Source organism: Corapipo altera, unplaced genomic scaffold, assembly GCF_003945725.1.
Source record: "Corapipo altera isolate COAL_440 unplaced genomic scaffold, ASM394572v1 1, whole genome shotgun sequence".
In the NCBI taxonomy this organism is placed as follows: domain Eukaryota; kingdom Metazoa; phylum Chordata; class Aves; order Passeriformes; family Pipridae; genus Corapipo; species Corapipo altera.
The window spans coordinates 23,857,336-23,873,616 of NW_020884873.1; positions in this window are offsets into that span (position 1 = coordinate 23,857,336).

Genomic DNA, 16,281 nt, shown 5'->3' on the forward strand with positions numbered 1-16,281 from the left:
AGCTATTCATCTGCATCAGGACATTTATCTGGCATGCGGAAAACAGAAAACATGATCCAATTTGGTTTTTCAAATCCAGAAAAATTTAGAATTCCCTAGTTCTGATACCAAGTCCTCTCCATTATCTACTCACTTCCCCTGTATCTTCTCAAGAGATTTTCTTAGCCCCATGTGCTCCAAAGCACCTTATTCAGAAAAAAACTCTGAAGTCTGCTGATCATTTCCTCATGGTTCTGTTTTGCTTCTTTACCTGTCTGTTTCTACTTCCCTTCCACAAACAAAACCTCAGATTTCTTAAGTGATGGAGGTTACAACTCTCCCCACTGACAACTTTATTCCTCATTTTGCCTTTTTCAGATGATAATGTACCACTATTGTGTTGCTTTCCTTGTCTGTAGTTTTGAAACTTTAGAAGTTAACACGGTTTATTGCCTAAATATGGATAAAAGTAATAGCCACTGAGGAACACGACAATTCATTAGCTGCTCTGAAAATTCCTTTACAGCAACAGGAGCACAATCGGATTGCCCTCTCATGAGGGCATGTGAGGGTACAGTGCTCAGGGAAAAAAAAAAAGAAAAAAAAAAAGAAACCCCAGAATAAAACACAGAAGTGGGACTTTTAACTATGGGAAAAACAAATCCTTCAGGAAAGCACATATTTGGCATCTCAGACAACCCCCATCAGCAGTACAGGTACCCACAGCTGGGAAATGCTGTGCCACAGCACAACAGCAGAACTCATAAGGGAGATTGGTACTGTTTGGTTGCCTTTTTGTAGTATGGAACCACGATTCTCTGGTACCATCTCCAGAAAACAGCATGTGAATGTGGCTGATGTTGCTCTCAGCTGGGGATGCACGCAGCAGCGTATGGGTAGAGCAACCATACAGCTCTCCGCTGGCCAGCTATGGAAGCAGATAAATGTCCTTTGCTGCAACAGAAGAGGTCAAGCTTATTCAGCCCCAAAAAAACAGTCTTCCCTGCTTAGTAGCCCTTCAGCTGGGATTCATTAAGAAGCAGATATGAATAAGATAATGATGGCTTGGGGTGAAGTATTTTACATCTTTGTCTCTGCTCTGGACTTGAAGGCAACTGTACACCTGGAGCTGTGCCAGAACAGTCAGCCCTCTCTCCCTAGCCCGATCAAACAGGTAACTGGCTTATATTGCCCCAGCTAAGAGAGCTACTTAGTTTAATATCGGCAGAGGGAATTGTGACAGTGTGTTCACAGGCCAATATGGTCGGCAAAATGTCTGCTTATTACAAGAAGGATACTCATTATATATATTGCTTCTACACCCCAACGCGTGACTTCTTCTTGTACAGCAGTGGGTACATAAGAGAAACATACTTTCTTGTCCAGTGCTAATTGGAGTATCGCAGGTGTCCGTATGAGATGAAAAAACTCGTTTACCTTTTCAAAACTCCTCCTTAACCTTGGCAGGGAGCCTTCTTTGTTCTAGCTTCAGAGGCTGAAGCCATGTTAGCTATGCAGTTCTTTTTACTGTCTGTGCCTAGCTATGCCAAGGCAAGGCCTACAGAAATGCAAGATAAATTGTTCACACACAAGCTTTGTTCTCCCAAGAGTTTAAATACCTTGAGGCAGGGACCTGATTTAACTTCAAGACTTCCAAGGCCCTGCTGGTTACAGAAATGGTTTGTTTCATAATAGCAGAAGGTAAGGTCAAAGGTAGGTTTGAAAGCACGACATTCCTGCATTTTTTTCTTTCCTTTAATCTTACACATCTTGCTGCTTTATAAAAAATGGATCTAGCCAAAAAGAGGACTCAACAACTACTCACAATTACTTCAGTAGCATTTTTTAAAGGTAAATAGTAAAGAGAGTAATTTCTTTTTTTATGTGTTGTTTATTTACCTCTTAGGTTTTAATAATCTGCATGTTTGCTAAGCTAGTGACACAAGTTTCTTCAGAATAGTATCTTTGAGCATGAAATGTCAAAAGCTAAGATGCTGTGAAATAAACATCTGTAATTATAAAAAATTATAAAAAACTTCAAGCCCAAAACATAATCAAACAATACAATCAGATAAGTTCACTGTGATCTGACTTCAGCTTACAATAGCCTGGCCCTCAACACTGAATCATCTCCATTCTAAATCATTAAATCACTCAGGCTAATGCTCTTTCTTTCTCATTCTCTTTATTTTGTGCTCTCGAATGACTTTTTTTCAACACTGTGCTGTCTGCCTGATATCTTTGGGGTGAGGGAGGTCTTTTTCGTTTTTTTTTTCCCAACTTGCTATGTGGCTTCAGCATAGAGATTTGACACAAATTGATTGTTCTCTATTTTTGAATAATTGATTTCTTGTTGGATACATGACTTGTTTCAGTATCACTTGTGAGATACAAATGAGCACTGGAGATCTTTGAAACAGCAAAAGTAATTCAACACCGGAGGAGGACACCCAAAACTCAGGGGCTGTTTTTTCCTTGGGATATTAGAGAATGGAATGGGAAGTGAAGCAACCTCATTTGCAACCTTCCAATCTCCATATTTCTCTTTCTGTTCCTATTATATCAGAATGAAAAACAGCTGCTTGTCAGCTCATAGTTTGCTTTGCTGATTGTAGTTTTGGCAAATGCATGAGATTTCCTTTTTTGTGCTTCTTGTATTTCCCACAATAATAAAGTCTACTAGAGGGAAGAGCATTGAATGTTAATTTCAGACGCTCCATTGTAAATTTGTACCTGACATTCCTGCTCAGTTGCATTAACATACCAGTTCAAATATATTAACACTCTTAGACCCTGGTCTGACCTCACTTGTGCTGATTTTATGCTTATGTAACTGCTGACAACTCAGCAGTTGTCCTCAATTTACACTGAAATGTTTTTACTGCATGTTTGCAGTGTTTACAAATGCTTTACTGTACTTCTATTTATCATCCTATTTTGTAAAGAAAATGTTTTTATAATTTATCTCGTGAAGTCATTGTATATATAATAGATAATAGATAATTTTTTATTATTTTTCTTATATTTTGGGTTCTTTTTGTCCTTTCATTTAATATTCTTCCTCTTAGTCATCCTTCTTAACCAATATTCCCACTACTTATGTGAAACAATTGTTCTCCTCCTTTGTTATACATCCCTTTCTATATCTGGTAAAACTTTTCTCATGTGAGGACCAGGAACATTCAGTGGCTTCTTTTGGTCATCATGAAAGCCAGAAGCAGAGTAGTGACAACCTGCTTCCCACCTCTGAGCCAAAAGATCACATTTCCCAGCGCTTTTCACTGTTCTTATCTTGACTGCTTTGAATCCTCTGAACTTCTAAGTTGGTCTTTTTCCCTGCCAGCTCATCTTTCAGCACATGTGGGCAATGTACTCCTGCATTTTTCAGATTTTTTTCTTGAAAAGTATCCAGCCTTCCTGGACTCCTTTGCCCTTCAGAACTATCTCCTAAGGGACTCTCTTAGCCAGATTCCTAAACAGGCCAAAGTCTGCCCTTTGGAAGTCCAAGGTAGCAGTTCTAGAAGCTGATTCTCCTCCTTCTCTGAGATTCAAAAATTCTATCATTTTGTCATTGGTATGACAATACCCCAAGAGGGCCTCCAGCAACACGTCGTACACAAGTCTTTCTCTAGTCACAAACAGTAGGTCCAGCACATTGCCCTCCCTATTTGGCTCACTCACCAGCTGTGTCAGGACGTGAACTTCCACATGGTCCAGGAACTTCCTAGACTGCTTTCTCTCCACTGTATTTTATTTCCAGCGGACGTCTGGTAAAATGAAGTCCTCCATGAGAACAAGGCTAACAATACTGAGACTTCTCCTAGTTGTGTAGAGAATATTTCACTTGTTTCTTCATCCTCGTTGGGTGAATGTCTTCCGTGTTGGACTTTCCCTTGACTCTTACTCATAAACCATCAACATCTCCATCAACATCATCAAGCTCTAGACACTCAAAAATCTCCCTAATATACAGAGCTACCCCACCGCTTCTCCTCCCTATCCCTTCTGAACAGTTTATAGCCATCTATTGCAGCACTCCAGTTGTGTGTCATCCCACCACGTTCTTATGATTGCAACTCTGTCATAGTTTTCCAGCTTCATTATGGCTTTCAGCATCTCTTATTTGTTGCCTGTGGTACAGGCAACAAATTTTTATTTTAACAAATAATTTTTTAAACAAATTTAAACTTTTTGCAGTGCTCTTTCATTGCTTTCCCTTTCCCATTCTCTATCTATATTTTTTCTTCTTTGGCAATTTGCCTCATTTACAAAGCAACCTTTCTTAAGCTGAATATCCACTTGATGGATCAATAATTGGTGGTCAATACAACAGAGTGGATCTTCCACTCATATTTGTTGAACTGGGTCATATACTTCAATCAAAATCAAACCTACAATAGCATTTTTCCTATAGATTCTAAACCAAGATGTTCTATTTAACAAGGAGTTCCTTTCTTTGCATGCAAAACCTGTGTCTCTACATCTTGTCCTTAATAATTTATCCTGTCTATACGTGGGCAGTTGAAATCTTCTTACTCTTTTTACTTGTCATAAATTTTTAGTTGCTCTTTTCTTGCTTAATATTTCCTGACCATCATCATTGCCCCATTGCCCCAGTGTAGTATTCAGAATTACAATCCTAATACAATGATCTTTCCCATTAGATCTTTCCCATCTTTTACTTTTTACAAAAGCATGTAGTAATAGAACAAAGGGTGAAGGCTGTAAACTGAGAGTAGGTTTAGAATAGATTTCAAGAAGAAATTCTTCACTGTGGGGCTCGTGAGGCATTTGAACAGGTTGTCCAGAGGAGTTCTGGATGCCCCATTCCTGAAAATGTTCAAGGTCAAGCTGGATGGGGCTTTGAGACACCTGATCTAGTGAAAGGTGTCCCTGCACCTGGGACCCTTCAAGGTCCTTTCCAACCCAAACCACTCTATGATTCTATGATCTGGGATGTTTTACCCAGAGGGATTCTACAATACTTTATATTCTGTAATACTTCTATGCCTCTACATCAAGCTAGTAAAATGTCCATTGTCCTATCATTAAGCATGACTTCCTATTGGTTTTGTTTTGTGGCTCAGCATTGTTATGTCACAAATTAAGCAACACAGAGGACTGAACAGTCCTGATGATCTAACTATATCAGGTAAGACTAAAATAAATAGATGATGCTTCAGTAAACAGATGGTTGGTTGGCAACCCAAAGAGAAAGTCTGAAAACCTTTTAAGATTTCTTCCCTGTAACAATTAATGTTTATACTATCACTTCAGAGACTAAAATCTTTACAAGCCACTGGTTCAAATAGTTAACTGGACAATAGTAACACAATTTACTTTGCAGAGCAAATTGGAAGAGCATAAATTATTAGCTGGGGTTGGTGAATGTGTGTTTGTGAAAATACTCTTGAAGATTATTCTCTTGACATGAGGTTAATTTATCTTAACTGTCTTGAGCTGGTGAAAGAGGTTTTGGAACTAATGTTTGACTAATTAAGAAATCCTTGACGACAATAATTAAATAAAGTCCCGTATTTGACCACAGCATTCTGTATTGTCCTCTCACTGAGCTGGGAAAATAATATTAAAGTATGCCCATTGATATGTATTTAGTTATTACACTGGTATCTCTGTGTGTCTGTCCCCCTTTCAGGCTAATCCCAACAACCTCATTTCCTTATTAAAGCTTCTTAGTAAGTCATATTTTTGAGCTTTAATGGAAACTAAAATTTTAAATTCTTGCACAATTGTATTCAAGCAAAAGAGCAAACTCCCTCTGCTTGTCAGATTATGACTGTTTTGTCTTTAGGAGATGTATCCAGAAAAGACGCTGAAGCCTGGTGGAATTCCTGACGTAACTCTGTGCATCTATATCCATATGTGATGTCCATGGTACATCTGCCCGTACTGTAGGGTGGTGACTGTATTTCTGAAATTTCTGTATTACAAATCCCACTACCTTGGGACAGATGAGGACTATCATTTCATTTCAGTTGCCTAAATATCAGGCAATGACAATATTCTGTGCCTTTAGTGCTGTCCTAAATTTTCAAATATTTGTATGTGAGGTTAAGACATTTAACACAGGATATGAAGAAGACTTCTGCACTTCCCGGGTGACAACAGGAAGCCACTATCTAAAGTTATCTAAAATGGCATCAGAAAGCTTTATTTAGGCAACTAAATTTTGTCTCTGTGATACCTGATGTTGTCAGGTTATGGATGCTGTGACTGTCCATCTGCACATGGGATAAATGACTGCTACAATACACACAAAAAGGCTATCTCAGGTTCAAGATTTCTTCACTTCCTCCCTATCCCATCTCTCTCATTGTCATCACCCTCTGGATGTACTGCAGATGAGTATGCATGGTCTTGAACATGGGTTCAGAGGTCCAGTATCAGTTCCACAACAAGTAGATCGAAGACCAGCAAACAAAATGTGACTAGGCAAATAAATTTAAGCATCAGAATGTAATATTGTCAACGTTCAGAGACAATCAAGTTTGCTTGTTTTTTATCTGGCAGCCTGAGAGATAAAATACCCTAAAAGAAGATACAATCATTTCTTCAAAGGATGTCAAAGACTTATTTATAAGCAACGAGATTAACTTGATTAAACATCAGTTTCTCCAGTGAATACAAATGGTTATCATTCACTAATCACAATTTACTATGTTTGATAAGATCTCAAAAGAAAATGGGTGTTCTTGGGACTCAGTCACTTAAAATAAGTTGTTGTCAGTCTTAGAAATAATGGCAAGACAAAGGAAATAATGAATTATCTGTTATCTGTTCGTGACTTTGCAGCAGATCAGAGCTGCAGTAGCAGTAATAGTAACAGTGGTATTAATAATGAACAAAAAAGCAATATGGTTACTGGAGATTATAGGACAGAGCTTTTGGAATACTTTAGCACCTTTAAAATGGAAATGAACTCTTCTAATATATACACCTGTGACATCTGATAGAGGTTATCAGTGCCAGCTAGTAGTAAGTAGTTCAATGTTAAAGACTTGAGCAGGAAAGGATTGTAGTCAATAATTGATGTGAATTCACCTCATTCCATTGATGTCATCAGAGCTGGAATTTGATTCACCACATTCAAATCTGGTCCTTATTATTTATAAATGGTATATGGAAAACATTTGATCAACTGTAATTACTCATAGCTGACTGCAGGGCTATGGGTTGTGGCAGGCTAGGAATTGTGCTGTGCCTGAATTTCCATACACAGGTGGATGAAGCTCTACAGGAATCAGTATGATCATCCTGTGGAAAAATTGGAATTACCAATCAATCACAAAACTGGAAATGCATAGCATAGCTTGGATTTCTTTGAAGAAAATTTCAAGTCAGTGAGATGGCAAGTAATTCAGGCCATTCTGGTAAAAGAGAGAGTGCAAGAAGCATGCATTACAGTATTCAGCCAGGTAGGTCTGGAGGTAGCTTAGAACCTACCTGCCTCCCAGGTTTCCACAGTTGTAATGCAATCGTCATGATCCCACAGAAAGCTTCAGCTCTGTTGAATCATCATTTACCAATTGAGATCCAGTTCACTGGAAACTTCTAACTGGTTCTAAAAACACAAGCTAATTTTTCCCTATGCTATGGCAAGATGATTTCTAATTCACATTTTCGTCAACTTTTCTGCCTTCAAATCAAAGCAAAATGCAGCTCAAAATAGTAACTGTGTTTGAAGCACTAAATAAAAAAATCAAGAGAAAAGGTATTCCTGAAGACTACTAGCAGCAGATCAGACAATACAGGTCTATGATAAGAAGGGAACTACTTGCTATTATTCTTGCCTTGAAATAACATTTGCATGGAGACAATTTATGTTTTGGTTTAATAACAATCTAAGGAGTAACAGGATAAAATATATGTTGGGATGACTTGTCTGATTCTAAGGAAATTACTCCCAAGAGTTATCTAATATTTTGTCTCAGATTTTTTTTTGTTGCTATTTCCTGCTAGTCTTATCTGCTCTACATGTTGTTATCAGAAAATACAGAACACATTGTAAATGTATATGGGTGTAAAAGGCGTCCTGGGATTTATGGGTCAGTCTGTAGTACGTGATGAAGCACAAGAGCACTGTGCTCTTATTCTCCTCGGCACTCACCAAACAGTTAGTGATTTATATGCATGTTGTGAGGGAGTTAATGTGTGAGAGATGACCATCATGCAGGGTATTTCTTAGGAATTTTATTCCATTTATCCTGACAGTTTGCCATAGAAACAAAGACATAAAGCCCAGCAAATCTAGAGAAAATAATTAGCTGCAGCTTAACTTTGAATTAATAAGATTGTTAGTTACTATTTGCCATGTTGTTACCTCTGCTGTTTGATTTATGAGACCCCTTTACTACCATATTTTGATTTTTTTAAGCAGATTTGCAAGTTTTACATCATACCTAAAAACATGCTGCTGCACAGTGAGCAAATCCTTCTTTCCCTGAGGTGCTGGACCTTCAGTTTCTCAAAGTCAAACTACATAATCATTGCAGTGCTTAAAATATGTATCAAGTCTTGTAGCTTGCTTTTTCTGCCATTGCTGTAAATGATGGTCCCTCATTATCAGGTTCACTTCTCAGAAAATAAAAACTTCTGTAATACTCCATGGAAATGGACTGGCCTTGACCTGGAGAACCTGGAAAGTTGTCTGCGTACTTGTGTGGTCAGTTTCAATAGTGCACACAGCACAGGTTGAGAAGCCCCATAGAAATCAGGAGGCATTATTCTTAGTTGTGAGCCTATTTCTCTTTAGAATTCCCAAAATAGGCTAAGATGATTTAGGGATATTTTGCACCTAGGAGCCTTGTTATTTTGTCTCAGTACTTTTGCTATTTTACACTCATAATCAATTAACAATGATGAAGTCAAGACCATTTTTTGTTTTATTGATGAACAAATTACTTTCACACGTAAAAATAACAGAAATGAGAGGAGAATCTAACTGAATAGAGTTATTCATTTTCTGAGGAAAAGATAGATAAGAGATTGATGTTTCAATACATTTAAGAGTGCAAAACTAATCTATTTTCTTTCAGATATAAATATCTTGCATGTGATGTATATGGCAACCACCACTTGAGGTTTATGTGAAAATAGTTCAGAATGGTGTAGTTCAATCTTTTCCAATTTCCAACTGGATTGCAGCATTTTCTGCATTAGCTGAATCTTTATTTTTATGACTATTATTATGTCACCTATGACATTTTTCAATAGAATATGACTGAAAAGCTTCTTCCACAGAAAAAAAGAAAGACAGTTAAAAGAATCTGTAAGATTAAGAAAATTCAGTGGGCTACTAAATAATTTACTGAAAGACTGATCTGCAGAGTCCAGAAAATAATCATTACAAAGCAAATGCTTTACAATACAAACAAAAAGAAATCTTTTTATTTAAAGAAGATTACATGCAGTTTGAAGGTGTGCATTCTATTTTCAAAGTCAATGGAAGTGCTGTCACTGTCTTCAAAAACTAAAGAGTAGGATCCCTGGAGCAGAAACGTCACTTTACAGAAAGTGATACAAATTATCTAAAACACATGGTCACTGTAAATAAAAAAGTGGAATAATCCACATTTTTTTACCATTAATGGAAAAAACTTTGCAACCTTTCAGTAAAGAAAGGCTCCATTATTATTGCAACTGTTATCTAAAATTAAACTTTGAAGATATTTGTGTATGTTAGTGGAAGAACAAGCATTCTGACATTGACAGTGGTGTAGAATGTTGTAAGACCATGATATTCTACATACTTACAGATGAGAAATGGGGTACAAAATACTTAAATATACATATACTTCATCTGTTGTTTATAGGAATTCTAAGTACTTAGGGTCGAAAAAAAGATGTTTGTTTTAGATTTATTAGCAAAATTAGTAGACAAATGCCTCCAAATCTCATAATACATGTAAAACCACCAAATTGCAATGAGTAGTGGAAAGGGGAATAGCCAAAGAGGGCAAATATGTGTGACATCAAGAATTTCCTTTATCTCAAGGAACCAGACTTTGGAGATTGCAATTCCGAGCTCAATAAAGTCAATGGCATCTTGCACTACACACAGCCTTTCTTGGTCATGTGTCTAGGGAAATGAAGAACATAATCTCATCTGCCAATGAACCTTGTAGGAGTACAAAACAAAGAAATAGTCCTGTTCGGCCCAATTCTAATCCTCCAAGCCAAGTTTAAGATTTCAGATTTCTTTTGTCTCAGAAGACAATAAATCAAAGAAAGTAGTTTGTAATATCATGCTTTTTCACACCAAAAATAAAAACCCAAGAAACTAAACCAAACCCACAAAAAACCCCAAACCAAACTGAATCAAACCAAAACAACAACAACAGCAAAGAATCACCTAGTCCAGCCTTATGGTATTATCTGGTCAGGCACGAATATCAGTGCTGGTTAGTATTTACCTCTTTGAAGGCTGAAATATACACAAGAATTTCATCTACTTAGCAAATATCATTTAATTTTATCAGTCTAAACCTATGTGTTCAGTTCAATTGATTCTCCCGTTAAAAAAGAAAATGGCTTTCCTCAGATCTTTGATGTGTTGAAAAGCAGTGGGAACCTGCACAGCCATCAAACAAAGACTACTATAGCACTGAAACTATTGAACAACTATTGCATGCCCACTGCAGTGATCTTTAAATATGGTTACTTGTGTTCCCAATAGGCAAAAAAATCAAGTTAATTAGGATGAAGTAAGTTGCCTTCTTTAGTTGGTGAAAAAACATGAGTGTTTAAGGTGAATTACATCTACTTTTTAAAATTAATGTGCAGCAGCTCTTTTATAGGTAACAAAGGGAAAGATGAAAGGTATTATTGCCTAAGAGATTGATAGTTTTATCCAGTATAACAAGAGGGACTTGTGAAAATAAAATTCCACTTTTCTACGATAACTCTAGAAGGAGGAAATTAACCTTGTGCCCCAGTGCTTCTAATGGAGCTTCAGTAGACTTTTCAGAAAATGGTCCAGGAAATTTGCTTACCCAGCAGATTCTTCAGTTAATCAAAACTAAAGACCTTTTCAAAGCTGACCCTGTCCCAGTGCTTCAAAGTTTCCGTAGGAATTTACCATGAAGAGCTGAGCCTACGTGGCAGTCGCAGGGGCACATCAATGACAGGAACGGTGTCTGGCTACCCACAATACCCACACCAAGTCCCCTCTTCTTCCTCAAGATAACCAGATAATATGAGACTTGTTCAGGCCTAGCAGGCCCTTCATTACAAAATAAACATAAGAAAGGAGATAGAGCAAACTAAAAAACCACATCTGTCATGGTGGATGGACTTCTGAGGACAGGATTTTTCCACAGTTTTACAAATAAGTTGTACATGACGTACCTAAAAACTGTAAAAAAACCCCTGTAAAAAAGACTGTACATGTTGTCTCAGGCTGAAGGCAGACGTGAACCTTTTTACCTTACGGATCTCCTCACTATCCGGTAATTGTTAATTATTACAATGGTGCTCAGTATCTTTCAATTATCTCTATTCTTTTAGCTGCAAACAGTGAAAGGTTGTGACATTTAAATTTGTTTCTACTTTTAGGCATTGGGACATGGGGGATCTATATGAAATGGGCATGGGAGCAAGTACACTGGGATTAGGTTACAAGACATTCAGCTCGAATATTGACATTTACCTTAAAGTCAGGGACAGTCTAGAAACCGGTTTTCTCCTTATTTCTCAATGTACATAGACTAATTCCAGCAGGAGACTGGATCTTAGGGTTTAAGCTGCCTTAATCCTATTTTTTTTTAAATTGATGTATGTGTTTTCTCCCTCTTTAAAATAACAGCAGCAAAAAATCTGTGCCAAATTCTCTGTCCCAATAGGGTAGTTTTCATTTATAAAGCTGCCCAAAAGCCATCCTGTTAAGGAAGGCTTCGAATTTTACAGCTTATGGCAAAAGAGTTTTGGGGTGAAACTTCTGGGCAGCGAGAGGGGATCACAGCTGGGGAGCCAAGGTGCTGCCTGCTGTATGGGAAACTCCGGTTGTAATTCAGAGAGAAAATCCAGACATTATTTAAATTCAGGGATATATTGAATTCAGAATTCATTATAGACTTGGAACTTTTGTAGAAAAACACCTTCTAAATCCATTCCATAGCAGAAATAACGTTTAGGGGCCTTTAAAGAAATATACATAAAAAATAATAATATCATTTCCCCATGATTCTGTCAAAAAATATGCAGTTTGAGGACAATTTGACAGTCATCCATTTCAAAACCTACTAAAAAACAGCTACACAAAAATCTAGAGGAAAGAAACCCCCAACATGCAAAAAAAATGGAGCAGAAAAAATGTCAATTTAACCTGAAACAAAACTTCATTTAATGGTGTTTTGTAGACATAAAGTAAGTGTATCACAGAAGATGCCTGTGATCTTCAACATTTTACTGCAAAATTGAAAGTCATTATTAATTCTTTCTACATTAGTTATTATAGTCATTAATGACAAGGATCTTGTTTAGCATTCAGATTACTAGAAAGAATATTATAGGGTGGAAATTCAGTGCTTTATTCCAGGAGGATCAAGTCACTTAAGGTGACTCAAAAACATTATTTTCACAGCAACATAATGTCCAATTATCAACTTGATTAATAGTTTATAACTTTTATTATGTTTTCACTCTGTTTGATTCATAGAAAAAATGCAGGTTTTGCAGATTTATTTCTTTTCCTTATGAATATTTCAGCCCAATGGCGAAAAAACAGTGCCTTTTCAAAACTGAACACATAAAATTGCAATGAGCTAAAATTTGTATGTGTGTTGTCTGGGTAGCCCAGACAGAATACTCGTTACATAATCGAGAACATTTTACCCAATTTATTTCAAATACATGTAGAACACATAGACAAAAAAATTCTGAAGACAAGTCCGAACCTGTTGTATGAGAGATAATACCTTATCCACTGCACTTTCTCATTCAAACAGAGACCACATCTTGCTCATTTCAACTTAATTCTCTATAAATCCTTCCCCATAAATGAAATTATAAAGGCTATAATTCATCGCCATAGCAAGAAATGCTTTGCTCTCTCCAAAAACATATTGACAAAACATTAGAAGTGTCTTTCAACAACACATGATAGGTGTGGATGATACTCCATGCAGTAATAATTGACAACTCAAATGGTACCCCAGGCACTTGAGAGCGTAAATATTTATGTTATCCCTTTATTTCAAGGCCAGTGTTAGTACAGCTCTTACCTTCTTTCATTGCACACAGAAACATTGTTGGTGCTGGATTCTGCATCTGAGATGGGGCAACTCTCGCTGTATGTACAGGCTGGGGAGCAAGAGGCTGGAGAACAGTGCTATAGAAAGGGCCCTGGGGATCCTGGCCGATGGCAAGCTGAATTTGAGTCAGCAGTGCCCTGGCAGCCAGGGGGATCAACTCTGTCCTGGGGGCATCAGGCAAAGCATCGCCAGCCAGTCAAGGGAAGGGATTGTCCCGCTCTGCTCTGCACTGGTGCAGCCTCACCTTGAATATTGTGTACAGTTTTGGATGCTACAATATAAGATATAAAGCTATTAGAAAACATACAAAGGATGTTTTCCACCACCTTTCCAAAGATGGTGAAGAATCCTGAGGGGAAGCCATATGAAGAGTGACTGAGGTCACTTGGCTTGTTCAGCCTGGAGAAGAGGAGACTGAGATACCTCAACACAGTCTACAATTTCATGAGGGGAAGTGGAGAGGCAGGCACTGATCTCTTCTCTGTAGTGACCAATGACAGGACTCGAGGAAATGGCATGAAGCTGAGCCAGGGGAGGTTTAGGTTAGATGTTAGGAAAAGGTTCTTCATCTAGAGGATGCTTGGACACTGGAACAGGCTCCCCAGAGAAGTGGTCACAGCACCAAGACTGCCAGAGTTCAAGAAGTATTTGTACAAGTCTCAGGCACAAACTGTGATTCTTGGGGCTGCCCTGTGCAGGGCCAAGAGTTGAGCTTTGATGATCCTTGTGTGTCCCTTCCAACTTAGGATATTCTGTGATTCTACAAGTCTATGAGTAGCCTTAATACAGTTTGTACACAAAATTCAAGTCCTCTGAAGTTCGTTTTTCAGCACTACCATAAGCCAGTTGTTCGCGTTGTGCCATGCAGTAACACCACCTTTCATCACACAATTGTCCATGATGAATTTGTGCTCAAATCAATGTGATATTTCTTATCTACACAACTAAGCATGCAAATTTGTAGTACTGTGACCTGCTAGAAGAAAATCCTACCTGACACAAGCGTTAAAAGTCAAGCTGGCACATCTTATTTGCTGCTCTAAAATTTGGGATCAAATAACTCTTATCAGGATTAGTGATTTCAAAATTTTGTTGGAAAAGTGAAGCTCAAAACCAGCAGAAACAAGGTGGCATTTGAACCCCAGAGACATTTGTATCAAAATCCTTGCTTCTTTCAGTGGAACAGCGGTTCTTCCACACACTACAACAAATCAGTAGGATTTACTGTGAACTTTAGGCATCCTAGAGTTTTGCAGAACACTCTGAAATATTTCATAAAATCACCCAAAGCCTCTGAGAAAAGGTACTGGAAAATAACTAAGAAGGTCAAAAGTGAAAACAGAAATGAGAGAAGGGGGGAAAAAAAGACACACTTATCCAGAAGAGCAGATGTAAGGGTTGAAAACAGGTGAGGTGCACTGATGATTATAGGAAGAGATCTTAGAGCTCTTTTTCCCTGTGAATGAGCAGAAAAGAAAGAATGACTGAATAGCAGTTTCCACTTTTATTTAGGTTGCTGCTGAGCTATAAAAGTATATTTCGACTTTTGTACATAAGTGAAATTAGTATGGTGTAAAAGAGAAGTTTCTTTAGTCTGAACAAAAGTCAAACTTCTCATGTTGCAAACTTCCAAAGATTAAAATCACACAAATTGTCAGACAAACTCCCAAGGAGTATAGAAAGCCTTATTCTGTTTAAATCAGATCTAAACTGGACAAAGGCACCACAAAATACACTGAATAACACCAGATTGCACTGCTGAGAGGTTGCACCGGATGACCTACTTGGCCTTTGCTGCCTTTAAATTACGTAATTCTCCTTAATGCTATATTAAGCTTTTGAGGCAAAGCCAGAGTCTCCTAAAAACATTTGTCAATCCTTTTAAAAGAGAAAGCTAAATAAACCCTCAAAGATCCTCCCAGAAAATCCCCATGACTGGTGAAGGAGAGAGTGCTGCCGCAGAGAGGACTTTTTCCCCCCTTTTTACCGAACATTTCCTCTGAAATGCATGTAGAGCAATGTTTTATAAATGCAACATCTCAGCAGGATTTTTAAATCCCTCCAGAATCAGACACACAATTGCTGTTGGAAAGACATAAACGGAGATGAACTGAAGGGTATCAGCAGATGCCTGCAACAATGGTGGCTTGATGTGGCAGCAGCTACCCCCACAGGATGCAGACAGTGCAGAGATAGAGGAGTACAGCAACCTCAATGCCAAAAGTTGTGCTTCCTGGAGGCAGACTTGAGCAGGAAGAGGGGAAGTGTCAGGGAGCATGAGCCTGGGCCATTAAGTCAGGAAGGGATTGGAAAATAGTTGGGCAGGAGTCAGGGAAGGCTTAAAGATGGGAAGAGCGCAGTGATGATGGAAGGAGATGGGCCAAAAGGGCTCAGAGCAGCTCTGAAACTGAAAAGATAAGGGAGAGGAGTCCTAAGGCAACTAAGGGAAAGATGGGGGGCTCTGTATTAGCAAAGATCACAAGGCTCAGGGTAGCAAACACTGAAAAATTACCACAGGGCTCTCCCTCATCGCGGTACCTGAACCCTCTTTTGGTGGCAAGAAAAGTAGAGCAAGATAGTACGGACCTTCCACTTTCCCCAGAACTGCAATTTACCTGCACTTTTGCTTTCAGAAATATAGATAACTTGACAATAAGAGCTAAACTATGTGGGCATTATCTGTAGTGTCAGATCTGAAGGTAATTTGGAACTGATGACTTCTTTGCCTCACACCTATCCCCCTCCTTATAGTCACCCCATGGAAGTTCTCTTTTTGGTAAGTTAGAGGTTTAAATTGGCAATTCTCATTCCCACCGGTTCTACCTCCACTACTCTTTTCAGACACACACTCTAAAGACCATGCCAGCAAGAGCACTTCAGACTCATGCTTACTGCCAATGCACCAAATTCTCAGGACATTTTTGGGGTAGCTCAGACATAACCAAAGTGCATGAGACGTTCTCATCAAGACATCCCACAGGTCCTCACAGCATGACTAGCAAGACTGTCTTAGTGTTCACCCACTGTATAT